A 14,037-nucleotide genomic window follows, 5' to 3' on the forward strand; every position below is an offset into this window, starting at 1 on the left:
TCACTCACTCACTCACGCACGCACTCCCTGGCTCGCTCGCGCGCACGCACGCACTCACTCACTCACTCACTCACTCACTCACTCACTCACTCACTCACTCACTCACTCACTCACTCACTCACTCACTCACTCACTCACTCAGTTTGGAACAACATGATGGAGAGTAATTAATGACACAATAATTTTGTTTTTGGTGAACTAACCTTTTAATTGTCATAACTGGCCCTTCTGTTGAAAGCGCCAGGCTTCTCTCTGGTGACGTGTGCAGTGAATTATCCAATCATTTAGTCTGCTTAAACCCCACCCCTCGTTATATCTGTTATATCCGTTATAACAATTGTTTATTTGGCTCCATTGTTGAGTGCGTACCGTACTTCTCAAAAATCAATCAACGAAAGATGCATTGAACCAAGTTCAAGAAATACTTTTTTTTCTCCCAATCATTTAGGATGTACTGTATGTCACAATATGGAAAAAGATATATTGCTTCTTCCATTTCATCACAAATTTACTGCACAACAACGTCATAATAACAAATGGGTTTCCCAGAGTTATGAGTTGCAATGAGTTGCAAACACACACACACACACACACACACACACACACACACACACACACACACACACACACACACACACACACACACACACACACACACACACACACACACACACACACACACACACACACACACACACACTCTAAAACTGGATTTATACAAAAACCTTGCTCACATTAGGTTCAGTCCACAATCTCTGTCATTCATACAGACCTTTGATGTGGCCTCTTATTGTATTAAATCTCATTCACCTTCACAGGTTTTCTCAGTTCTCCCACTGGGATGTGGAGTGGAGGGAGTATGCGTGCGTTTATAGAACCCATAAAGAAAACTTACGCATTGTCACTTAGATAATGGACTTGAAATGAGATCCATAGAAGAAGTTAAGAAGTAAATGCCTTTGTGTGTGCAAGTACTTGCATGTGCTTGTCTGCAGTGCAGACTTAAGCACAATGTCATTTAGCCATTACTTGTAGGATGCACCTGGATGGCCTGCTTCTGTCCTGTTTGCACTTTCCCCAGTTTCCCCAGTTTTCCTATTTCCCTTATATCCAGTGTGCATGTCAGATACAGACTATGATATAGACTATGGAATGAAACTGCCTTCCAAAGCCATGGGAAATTTTTTTAAGTTATAATGACACAGAAACACATTCGCCACCCTCAGGGTGTAACGTGAACAACAGCTGTTATCTAAAAGTGTGAATGACTGATGACTGTTGTGTTGACAGGCTAATGTTTCTACCTTGTGGGATTTTACAGAGAAACATGAATAATGATACTAAACATGACAGAATTAAAGTGAATGCTCACCCCCATAAAAAGTATTATAAATTCATAAAAAAATTAAATATATGCACTCTAAAAAGAAAAGTCCGACCACGGATTGGCACGCACTTGCACCGTGGTTTATCTCAAATCTGATGACGCATATGCATCTATAATATGGTTTGTTGAAAATAACAATGCATAAAATAATGAGTTAAAAAAATGTTTCAGTTTATGGATATGCATTCTGGGAACATTCGTGTTAATAGTACGCATACTACTATGCAAGCACTGGTGAGACCTGAACACTACATGTTGCTATCTTGGTTTATCTAAACTCATTTAGGCCAATGCTATTCAACCATTCAAAGAAGACGCTAAAGAGCACTCATGTGCACTAAATCAAAAGCGCACACACTGAAAGTCGCGTACATATCAGACAGCACACAAATATTGAGGTTCCTTTCAAGTTTTGCGCTTGAATGGACATATCCACACAAAAATGATGTCAACATGATGCATGACATGCCCGTCTTGGCCAGTATCCTAGAAAACGTAGGTTATGTCTTAATTGAACATAAATAGTCAAGAAATATGCAGGTCTATCAGTATCAGTGTACTGGATATTAAAGTGACAGGAGCCTAATATTCCTGCTGTGTTTTTATTATTAATCAAAGCTTTTGTAACTTTAATAATGATTGATCTTTATTTAATTTATACGGTGAAGATTCAATGCAATGTTGTTTTACATTTGATGACTTTATTCAATTTATGTACATACAAATACTTAGAAAATATACTTATAAATGTTTACATTGCTTCATAAAAAAGTGTACTGCACACATAACAAATGTGCATATTTATTTACTAGTAAATCTCATCAATTGTTGAAATCTGTATCTGAAAAGCTCAGTATGATACACAGTAGCATTTAGATAGACAAAAAAGTCAACAAAAAGATATAACAAACATTTCCTGGGGTGACTGCCACGGTGAAAAGACATCTAAACATTTTGACCAGTCCAGATCACATGATGACAAAAAAAATGAAATGAGTGAAATGTTTTTTGAGTTACTACATTTTGCAGACATGCAACAAAGTTGTGATGTTCCAATACTGTAAAACAGTTATGACCATTGCACAGTTAAAGGGTTACTTCAGCAATTAGGATATGGCTTTGTATCAGTAGAAACCCTGGAGTATATTCAAATGATTGTGCTTTCCCCCCTCATATCCCCCTGAGACAAGAGATTTGTGCATTTAATTTCTGGAAAAATTCCTCCTATGCCGCAAATTGACGATATTTGCATCTTGGGAGAATTGTTTAGCCAAAGGCTAAAGACTACAGCCAGCAGAGGGAGCCATTTCCGCATGTTTTGAACCCGCGCATGGGGGATGGGAGATTACACTCAGAGTAGTAGTGGGAAGTTCGGATCATTTTACTGACTCGGATCTTTGAGTCTCGTTCAGCAAAATGAACGAATCTTTTTTCGAGTCATTTCGTTCATTTCACCAAAATGACATGTTAAATAGCCCAACACATCTAGTACTTATGAAAATGTTGATTACATTTTAAAACTACATAAAAATAAACTATAGGGTACTGCAACCAAAGCCAAATTATAAGAAACTGAAATGTTTAATTAATTGATTAGTTGTTGGGTCAGGCTATTGCAGTCTCTGTTTGTTCACCTCACCTCCTGATCCAAAACATTCTTTCTCTTGCAACTTCATATTTATCACGTTTGTTCTCCGCCTCTCGTGTCTTCGAGCTCCTCGAGACGTTTGCTGTCGACTCGTCTGTGTCTGACTCTGATCAGATCTGGCTGGGGGCTGGGCCGCCCGGACCGTGCGTGACACAAGTCCGGAAACAAAAATGATTAGTTCTTACGAGTCTTTCGGGTTTGAGTCTTTCGTTCTTCCTGTTAGTCCCATAGAGTCTATGCTTTCAATAACGGAAACAGAAAAGATTAGTTCTTACGAGTCTTTCGGGTTTGAGTCTTTCGTTCTTCCTGTTAGTCCCATAGAGTCCATGCTGTCAATAAAGGAAACAGAAAAGATTAGTTCTTTTGATCGAGTCTCGGGTTTGAGTCGTTCGTTCTTTTGTCACGTGACTTGTCGCCGTATAGAACACTAGTTCACAACCTTTTTAGTAAAAAGCACGTAGTTATTATTTTTATTTTATTTTATACTATTCTCAGTTAATATCAGACATATACAAATATGGGAAATATATTGACTATTCAAGTCTAACATCACAAATTCAATTAGACTAATTTTGAATCAACTGTGTAATATATATATATATATATATATATATAGACACACACACACACACACACACACACACACACACACACACACACACACACACAGCATGGGACTGACAGCAAGAACGAAAGACTCAAACTCGAGACTCAAAAGAACTAATCTTTTCTGTTTCCGTTACTGACAGCATAGACTCCACGGGACTAACAGGAAGAACGAAATACTCAAACCCGAGACTCAAAAGAACTAATCATTCGGAGATTCAGAGCTGATTCAGAGGCCATATGTTTCGTAATGCGCATGCGCGGTCAACACAAAATGAACGAATCACTATCTGAGACAACTCGGTAGTCCGGAGTCATAATAAAGATTCGTTCAAAATGAACGAATCGTTCATGAATGACACATCACTAACTCAGAGCTCAGCTCTCAGCTGCAGGCACTAATTTAAACAGAGCTATTAATTCAACTACGTTAACGGGCCTCATATCCATAGCGACAAACTCTACTATGGCATCTGTTATCTCTCTCTTTCTTTTCTCTGTTAATGGTTTTCGGAATTGCAGGATCTGCTGTGAAGGTTTGGGTTTTGTTGAGCATGTTGATGGCTGCGATACCTGTGGATGTACCTATAAACAAATTATTCTTAGCCTGTGCTGCTGTATGTTTTTAAATAGTGTCATATTTGCAATAAGCCTATTTATCATAGCAAATTAGGCGAATTTTTCAAACTTGTGGTGCTGTTGTGGTAGGCCAGTTTCAAATCGCATATTTGACACACTACCTTTGTCTTGTCATCCTCACTTAATTTAAAGTGCTCCCAAACAGCTGAGGTCTTGGGCATTTTGAACCTATTCAGTATGAGATGAAATAAATCACTACGTTCGCCAACGGGTGGTTCAAGCATGAGTGAGAATGAGTCCGCGACGGAAGTCACGTGTTAAAAAAAGAAAAGAATATTCGAATCTCAAAACTGAAAATCGAATGCCACCTCACCGAACGAATATTCGAATATTCGATTATTCTAGTACAGCCCTAGTGCTTCGTCATTCAAATGCGCTAATGGTTACTCCATTGTTGTTCTATGTATAACGTTACACTAGTCTGACGTGCAAAACCGTTTTGCTTGCTACTGCTAAGGTTTAGTCACATACAATTGACAATAAACTGCGAGTAAGGCCATCCTTAAAAATATTTTGGTTTGCAATAACAGTAAAAAAAAAAAAAAAAAAAAGGGTCTATATTTTATTTTCCAAATTTTAATACAAAAAAAAGTCAATTTTTGGTGATGGTGATTACGTAGGTATGAATTAAAACAAATTGGCATATCGTGACATCACTGACTGGGTCTTCAAGCCGTGCCTTCGGGTGCATAGGCTAATTGCCGGCTATATAAACCACAAACAAATTGAAATATTTGTCAAAAACATGTTTATTGCATAAATTTCAGGTGCATTCTTTAAGAAAAGGGTCCAACCGCCATGCTAGCTTTCATTGACTCAAAGCTGTCAACCCTCCCTTTTTTTCCGGGTTTCTCAGGTATTTTAGCTCTTTTCCCGCTATCTTCCCGTTTTAGTATTTTCCCGTGATATGTTTCTTATTTTTACGCTCGATTGTGTTAACTCAGATCACGCAACTATCTGTGTCTCTGAAGTGGCTTGCACTTCTTGCCAGACCAACGCATCTGGTGATATAGACTAGTGCATTTGAATATTAAAAAGCAAAAAGTTGTTTTTATGAATTCAATTAATTAAGTAGCTATAACCAACTCTTTACTGGTAAATAGTACAGTAAACAAACATCGCAGACAATGGCAGACCATTTTTTTTCAGACGTTATTTGATTTTTGTAATATTATGTATTGTCTTTCAGTTTTTTTGAAGAGACACTGCCCCTCTTTCCTCCTTCTTGGCAGCCTACATTTAGAATAATAGATTTGATTAACGTTAATGATGAAAAAGGTTTAAAAATCGTGACTGTTTGGATTGTTTTTCCTGCCTTCGAGCCAGAGCCGTTCACTAAATCAGTGTTTCCCAACCTTTTTTCAGTCATGGCACCCTTTGAAAATGTTCTAATTTTGTGCCCCCCCCATACATACGTTACGCTAGGAATGTAACAGTACAGATTGCTCACGGTTCGGTTTGTATCATGGTTTTAGGTTCACGGTTTCAATTCGGTTTGGTATTTGCCATGCTCAGGGACAGAAAAAACTACTGTCAAATAAAAATAAAGAAAATAAGAACAAAAAACTTAAATACAAGCAGCAGCACAAATAAATACTATTGAGCAAAGATACTAATAAAATAAACAATGCATTTAAGGTTTTCCAGGTAGGTCTAACATTAGTTTTTAGGTAGAGAAATTGAATAAATTAACCAAATGTAAAATAACTGCACATTTAACTGTTTAAATTAAAAATTAATCCTTATTAAACTTACAAAAGCTATTCAATCAAGAGCAGTGAGTGACGTCCTTATCTTTTGTTTGACAGACAGCAGAAAGGCTACTGCCCCTATAAGACCTAATACAGAGATATGCATCGTCTTTCTCGACTGTATAAAGTTCTCTTAAGGCATATACAGACTATGTCTGCTTGGATACTCATCAAGATCGACATGTTGACATACTTTTTGTGTGAGTTTGTCCGTTCAAACGCAAGACTTGAAAGAACTCAATATTTGCACGCTGTAAGACGTGCGCTCGCTGCGCAAAGAGACAGATCTTCTCTCACTGCAGAGGGTTCTCATTCGCGTCTTCTGGCGACTATACTGAGTGATGAAGGCGAAAATGACTGGTCATACGGCAGCACTCGCATGCATTGAACACAGTTTACAAAAATAGACCGTTTTGCCAACCTTTTTCTTTTATTATCGCTGTTGTAGTGCACGTGTATCCATCGACAGAACCATACATAAAGCATTATTTTTCAAGTTACAACCAGTGCCGCCGCTCCCACCACGCGCTGGGGTCGAGCAGAACACACGCTACCCATAGCAACGCGTTATGACAACGACATTTCAGACTGACAGACAAGATAAACGGCTTTTCTGCCATTTGTTAATGTTTTGTACACGTTGTTATATTAATTATAATTCAAATTCTGTTTTATTCGCCACAATATAGTAATGATAAATGTTGAGAGGGGCACTTTTGATTCATTTTCAAAAAGGGCAGGGGCTCAAAGCCCTCCCCTCTGCAGTGCACTTGCCTGGTGTGTGTAACGTGTCCATGGTCCTGACTCCTGTCACAAAATGCGGCGAAATCTCCGACAGGGCTTTAACTGTCTAACGTTACAGTGAATGAGAGTATGAGCCGAGCCGAAACGAACGCACGTGCAGGCCATAGTGTGACATCCGCATAGTGTAAACATAGATGACATCACAGGTTTTTCTATAAAAGAAAGAACGTAGCCTTTGTTTGTATGGCCCAGGCAATTTATACATTTATAATACTTACTAAAATATAATTCATATTATTTTATTACTGTTGTATTAGTTGTTTGAAGAGTAAAAAAAGAAATTGGTCGGTCTTAAAGCCAATTTACAACCGGCAAGTCGGTCGGACTAAAAGGAAAAAAATAAAAATAAATTTGAGTCGGCCCTAAATTGACAGGGTCGGTCGGGTTACGGCAAACAAGAATATTTTTAAGGATGGCCTAAACACACACAAATGTTGAGAGGCCACTAAATACAGTACATACCACAGAGACGGACGTCCTGCTGTTGCTCTTTCTCCTGTTCAATTTATTTCAGCCTCCGAATTTGATTCTGGATCATATATCTATTAGCTTAGATCGATAGCCGTGGGTTTCTCCATGCTTGAGGACGTCACCGCTTTGTGCGCATTCGTCATTCTGTAGCTCCGCCCACACGATACGCCTCCAGGCGCTCATTTTTTTCCGGAAAGGCTCGGTAAAGCCTATATTTCTTTTATAAATATAATAAAACTAAAGACTTTTCGGAGATATGAAGGATGCAATACTAATCTATAGGTACTCAAGATTGACATGAGATTGACTGAAACTGAGTGTTTCACCCCCCCTTTAAACAAAATGTATTAATTAAGGGATGCAGGTTATTTTACCTTTGAACACCGTTGTTGACTCATTTCATTCCCCTCAGAGGCAGTCCTTTAATGGCGCGCTTGTATGCAATTCTCAAAATGTCCACAAGATGGTCATTTATCAGGAAAACCGATATTACAAAACTGATACCCGATTATAGGAAAATGCTTAAATATCGGGAAAAATCTGATATATATCGGTCGATCACTAAAGAGAACAGTATTGTAATAAAACGTGGATTATTTGGGTTTAGTTGTGTTGTTGTTTCAAGTGCGTTGCTCCTGGAAGAGTGCTTGCTTCCACATTAGGAGTTACACATTCTAAAAAGCAATTAACTTAGTTCAAGTTCACTTGTTGGGCTGTGAATCTTTGGGTAGGCAGCAAATCGAATCGATTCGATTCCCGATTCATAGGTTTTCGATTTTAATGATTTTTGCCAATTCAGAATGATTCGATACGATTCACATTCAAATTCTATACGATTCCATTAATTCGATTCGATTATGCATTTTCTGCATTCATAGGATCAGGGGCGTTGGACTGGGGGGATAAAGGGTACCGAGTAACCAGGGCCCGAGGCAGGGGGGGGGCCCTTAGAAGTCAGTATTCTATACATACACATACATGGTACGGGGGCCCAGCAAGATGGTTTGTACCCAGGGCCCAAAATTTGGTGCTACGCCGCTGCATAGGATTATTAAAATTCTTCCCCTAATGTGTCCAATTCAGGGTGTAAATTACACAGCGGCCTTCAGAGGTCAGAGAATGGACAACCAACCTGGTAACACTTTACAATAAGGTTCAGCATGAACTAATAATGAACTGCACTTATAAAGCATTTATTTATCTTTGTAAATATAAATTTTACCATTTACTAATACATTATTAAAATCTTGGTAACATTAGTTAATGCACACATGAACAAACCATGAACAAACCATGAACAGCTGGATTTTTATTAACTAATGTTAACAAAGATTAACTAATGCTGAAAAGAGGTTTTGGTTCATTGTTAGTTCATGTTAACTAATGCATTAACTAATGAAACATTGTAAAGTGTTACCAAAAAAAAAGTTACACTTTACAATAAGGTTACATTAGTTACCATTATTTAATGTATTAACTAACATGAACTAACCATGAGCAGTACATTTGTTACTGTATTTGTTAATCTTTGTTAATAAAAATCTGTTCATTGTTTGTTCACATTAGTTCACAGTGCATTTACTAATGTTAACAAGATTTTAATAAAGTATTAGGAAATGTTGAAATTAACATAAACAAAGATAATTAAGGCTTCATAATTGCAATTCATTATCAGTTTGTTAACTAATGAACCTTTCTGTAAAGTGTTACCAAAAAAAAAAAAAAATCACTTGTTCATTGTTAACGTTAGTTCATATTATTACTTTGTTTTATTATTATCACACACTTTACTTTAAAGGTGTCATGAACTGGCTTTTTTATTTTTTATACTGTTGTCTGAGGTCAACTAATGACATTTGTGTGGTTTGTACATTCAAAAACATCATAACTAATAAGTAATAGGCTATTTTCTATACTTGTTTTGAGGCTTTCTCAAAAACGCTGGGTTTTGATGGGCATTGGATAAGATTGGATAAGATTTGCATATTTAATGAGCTTAAACTCCCCTGTCATTTCACATGAGAGAGGAGAGATTGAGGGCGAAGCAGCAAACAGAATTATTCTCTCGACCACAGGGCTCGTAAACGTCTTTATCAAACAAACACAATGATTTATTTCTCATCGGCCCGTGATTGATTGGACAATTATTTTTATATTACACATAGCCCACAAGATTGGACGATATAAGCGCGAACCACACACGCACAAACACACGTTCGGCGCGTGCGCCTACCTTCAGATGTCAACTCGCACGCGCCGCACTCGAGAGAGAGAGAATAGCACAGAACAAGAACGGAATATAATGAGATTCATCGGCTTCTGCTGGGCTTTGCGAGCCTTGGCCCATACGTGTCTAAGTCCAGCGTGCTAAATGTATGCTCTGTTAGACACATACACATTAGCAAAACGATCTAAACAATGCAATACTATCACATATAAAAACGTGTTTTACTCACATAAGTGTGTTGCACCATTCCTGTCGGATCCAAATCCAGCATCGACCGGAGATTTGTTTACAAATGATCCCGCAGTGAAATGAAGTGAACATGTCTTCCCCACGTCAGCTGGAACTTTATTAAAAATAAATGAAGTATCACACATTCCTAATATTATGATCCGAAGGAAACTTATGATGCGACTGTGTTCTTCCACAATATCTTGCTTGCTATCTTCCACATGTTTATTGCTGCTGGCTTGTGATCGACCGAACAGCTCCATGAGTCGGTGGGCTGGGCTACTAAATTACACGTTCTGTAGAGGCGGTGTTTCGTCGCACATTGGCGTAAGGATGAAGCACAGGACCGTTTGCTGAGCCTGGTGTCTATAAAAGCTTTTCTTTGACTAACAAGGAAGTTTTTAGCTCTGAAACTTACAGGATATTCTTATATTACCATGACCTTTTATATCAAAAGCTCAAGGGAAAGATAATTTTCAATTCATCACCCCTTTAATAGCCTAAATAAAATGGCATTTGTACAAATGAAAATAAGCCAAAATTTAAAAAGGCTTTAAAATTATTTTTTGTTAATGCTAGCTATTGTGTGTGATAGTGTTAATGGCTACACAACCTCACTAAAGTGTTCCAGGCATTAAACATGCAATGCTTCCATGGAGAGGAAATATCAGTCCCTTTTCCAGCTAATCCTAAACTAACTTTTCTTCACGGAATGGAAAGAAAAGCCCTCTTTGTTCCCTTTATACGGAACATTTTCCTTATGATGATTCTGAAAGTAAACGTGTTGCTATCGCAACTTTAATGCGCCTCTGATTGATAGATAAACCGCACAATCTCATTTCAGTGTTGGTAATGTTGTAGTTACTTTAGCAGTTTGCTTTGTATAGTCAGTTAAACAATAATACGTTAAATTTCATGTATAATTCACCAGAACTGTGCGTATGCATTTTAGACACTTACAAATGTGTTTACTCCGTCCATGCAATAAATGTGCATCCTTGAATATGCTCAGATATGACCCATTTCCCTAAAGCTTCAGTATTTTATTTTATATTTATATTTTACTATGGATGGAAGGCAAACGCAATCCAGTGAAGGCGGTAAAGCGCGTGCATGTCTGTGAAGGAGAGCTGTGACTGTGAGAGCACGGATGAAGCAGCACAACTTCTCTATTAATTCACGCATGCAGTACAGGGATGGAAATTTACTTTTTTGTCCACCGGCCACTGTGGCTGGTGGATTTTAAAATTTACCAGCCACTCAATGTTTTTCCCAGCCACTTTCTTGTTTTTAACCGACAATGAGTAACTGTATGTGAAAATTAATACTACAAGCTCTACAATACTTAAGCAGTTTATTTAATCTCAAGTCTCAATGAAATACTGGCATTTTCTCTTTCTCTCTCTTATACACACACAAACCATGAACTGATATACATTTCATTAAATGAGTAGGGGTCTATGCGTTTTTTTATTTTATTTTTTTTTTTACCTGGATGTGGCATTTGGATGATTCGTGGTCTTTTATGGCTTCCAGTTTTATGTTTTTAGTCCCAACAATGAAACTATTAGATTTGGCATCTTCTGAAGTGTGTTGATGACACACTGAGCAGAACATTGTCAGAAGGGATGCCCTGAAATCAAAATTCTTGGCCAAAACCGAAAGAGAGGATACCAATGCCAAAAAACGAAACGCCAAAAGAAATGATGCCAATTATTAGTACCATTTTGGCTTTTTATGGCAAATGTTATGACTGTGTAACTTTACTAAAAATCAAAGCATTGCGATTGCATAAATTAATATTAAAGTTTCAAATAATAAATCAGTTACAAGTTATGCAAATATTTATTTAGCACATTGCTACAATGCACAGTATAAAATAAAATTCAAAATAAAATGTTTAACTTGACCTCACTCATGTGTACATTTAATAATAGCTAATGCACAGGCCCACTGGCCTGCAGAAAGGTACAGAAATTCAATAAAGTAATCAAATGTAAAATAACTGCATATTTAACTGTTTCAATTAAAGATTAATCCTTATTAAACTTACAAAAGCTATTCAATCAAGAGCAGTGAGTGATGTATTTATCTTTTGTTTGACATTAAACAGACAGCAGTAAAGGCTACTGCCCTTTTAAGACCTAATGAAGGGTATGCGTCGAGACTTTCTCGACTGTATAAAGTTCACTTAAGGCATATACAGACTATGTCTGCTTGGATACTCATCAAGATGGACATGTTGACATATTTTTGTGGGAGTTTGTCTATTCAAGCGCAAGACTTGAAAGAGAACTCAATATTTGCACGCTGTGAGATGAGAGCGCGCTTTCGGATGATGCACAGTGACGGATCTTTTCTCAGTGTGTGCGAGTCCTCATTTGCATCTTCTGGCTCTAACGTTACACACACCCGGGTGATGATGACGGCAAAAACGCCTGCTCATATTCGAACATACAGCAGCAGCACTCGCATGCATTAAACAAAGTTTACAAAGAGGTGAAACAGTAGATATTTTTATTAACCCGCAGCGGTGGCCGGTAGGTGAAGCGAGTTTACCCGCCACAACTCAAAATCACCAGCATTTGGCTGGTGGCGAGTGCTAATTTCCATCCCTGATGCAGTAGATATAATCAAATGTTTAAAGCACTGAATCATTTTTTAATCGTGATTCATCCGATTCTTAGCATTTTACATCAAGTATGGAGCTAAATCAGTATCAATAAAGATAATTACACACACTACATTCACATATGCACACACATGATTTATAAATGCACACACATGATTCATAAATGCACAAAAAATTCACAAATGCACACACAAAATTTAAAAAGCTCAGAAGATTCACAAATGCGCTCAAGATTCAGAAATGCACAGGGCAAGATTCAGAAATGTATTTCTGATGCACACACAAATATAACTTGATTTACAAACTGCTTGCGGTCTGTGAACTTCACTGCATTTGAACAGGGCATGACCAGAAACCAATCAGATATCGCCCTTGTTTTAGCCAATCACATGAACGCATTCACACATCGCGATATAGCCTACAGGTGGTGCGAGCGCGAACACAAGCGCGGGCTAGCGCGGTGGAGGACTTCTTCTGGCAGATGCCTGTATTTTCTTTCTCAGAGTTTGTCGCTGTTTATCAGCAGCCAATGGCAATAGTAACTCGCGCGCAAAGCACAGTTACTAACTATGTCTCTCATTGATGAGAGAATATTTAATACAAAGTGTAAATCTAAGTTACTAGTGTTTTTACTGGAAATCTTTAAAAAAATGTGTGTGTGTGTGTGTGTGTGTGTGTGTGTGTGTGTGTGTGTGTGTGTGTGTGTGTGTATATAAAACATTTAGTTTAGCAATAACTAAAGTAATTTATGCCATGGTCTGTCTGAATTCTGATTGGGAAGGTGTAATATAGCAGAGGTAATACCAAGTTAGCTAAAATACCGTTCTGTATTAATGAGCTGTTTTCATTATAAAGCGCGAGCGTGCCCACATACACGCAAACGTCATTTGCATACAGTACAGAGATCGCGCGGCAGATTCAGGAGCACGGAAACTAATTATCAACGCCACCCCGCGACTTTTAGCAACAAAATCTGGATCACTACATTATATTTCTCAGCAATGATGGGGTTACTCGCTATTTAAAGTAATAAACGCACATCTGCATTGTTAAGAGAGACGCTGATCAGACGCATCACGCATGCACGAATCTCTCTCTCTCTCTCTCTCTCTCTCTCTCTCTCTCTCTCTCATTTAAATAAATGCTATAATCCATTCATTCAAATAAACGTATTACTTTATACACTACTTACTTTATCTCTGTGTCTCATTAGGCGTAACTGACGAAAATAACAATCGATGTTACCCTTCCGGTCAAATAATGCGCGGCAAACATCAATAACAGCTTTAAGCTGTCAATGTTATGTCAGTTGTCAAGAGAGCTGACCTCTTGTAACCAAGTAGCTCCCTTTTAGGTACTAAATCATCATCATCGGAGGCTGACATGCTGATCTTCGTGCTCTTCTGTCTCAGACAGGTGTTGTTGTGCACGCTAGGGAAAGTAAATGCGCCATACGTCATTGCGTCGCTATATCATTGATAACGCAATATGACACTTTTTTATCATGTAAAGATTTATACCGGTATTATTGCGGACGATATGATATGGCACACCCCTAGATATAACTTGTAACATGATGTTTATTTTGTATATATCTGATTAATTTCATATAGGATGCATTTCGTTGAGTTATAACCTGCTAGC

At 37.9% G+C, this 14,037-nt stretch overlaps 1 protein-coding gene across 3 annotated transcripts in view; it reads left to right on the forward strand.

Moving 5' to 3' along the window:
* The window catches only part of dnmt3bb.1 (DNA (cytosine-5-)-methyltransferase 3 beta, duplicate b.1), a 76,006-nt gene that overhangs the window by 2,227 nt on the left and 59,742 nt on the right, over positions 1 to 14,037 (forward strand). The window lies entirely within an intron of this gene.

The sequence above is a fragment of the Pseudorasbora parva genome, chromosome 6, assembly GCF_024679245.1.
Source record: "Pseudorasbora parva isolate DD20220531a chromosome 6, ASM2467924v1, whole genome shotgun sequence".
NCBI lineage: Eukaryota > Metazoa > Chordata > Actinopteri > Cypriniformes > Gobionidae > Pseudorasbora > Pseudorasbora parva.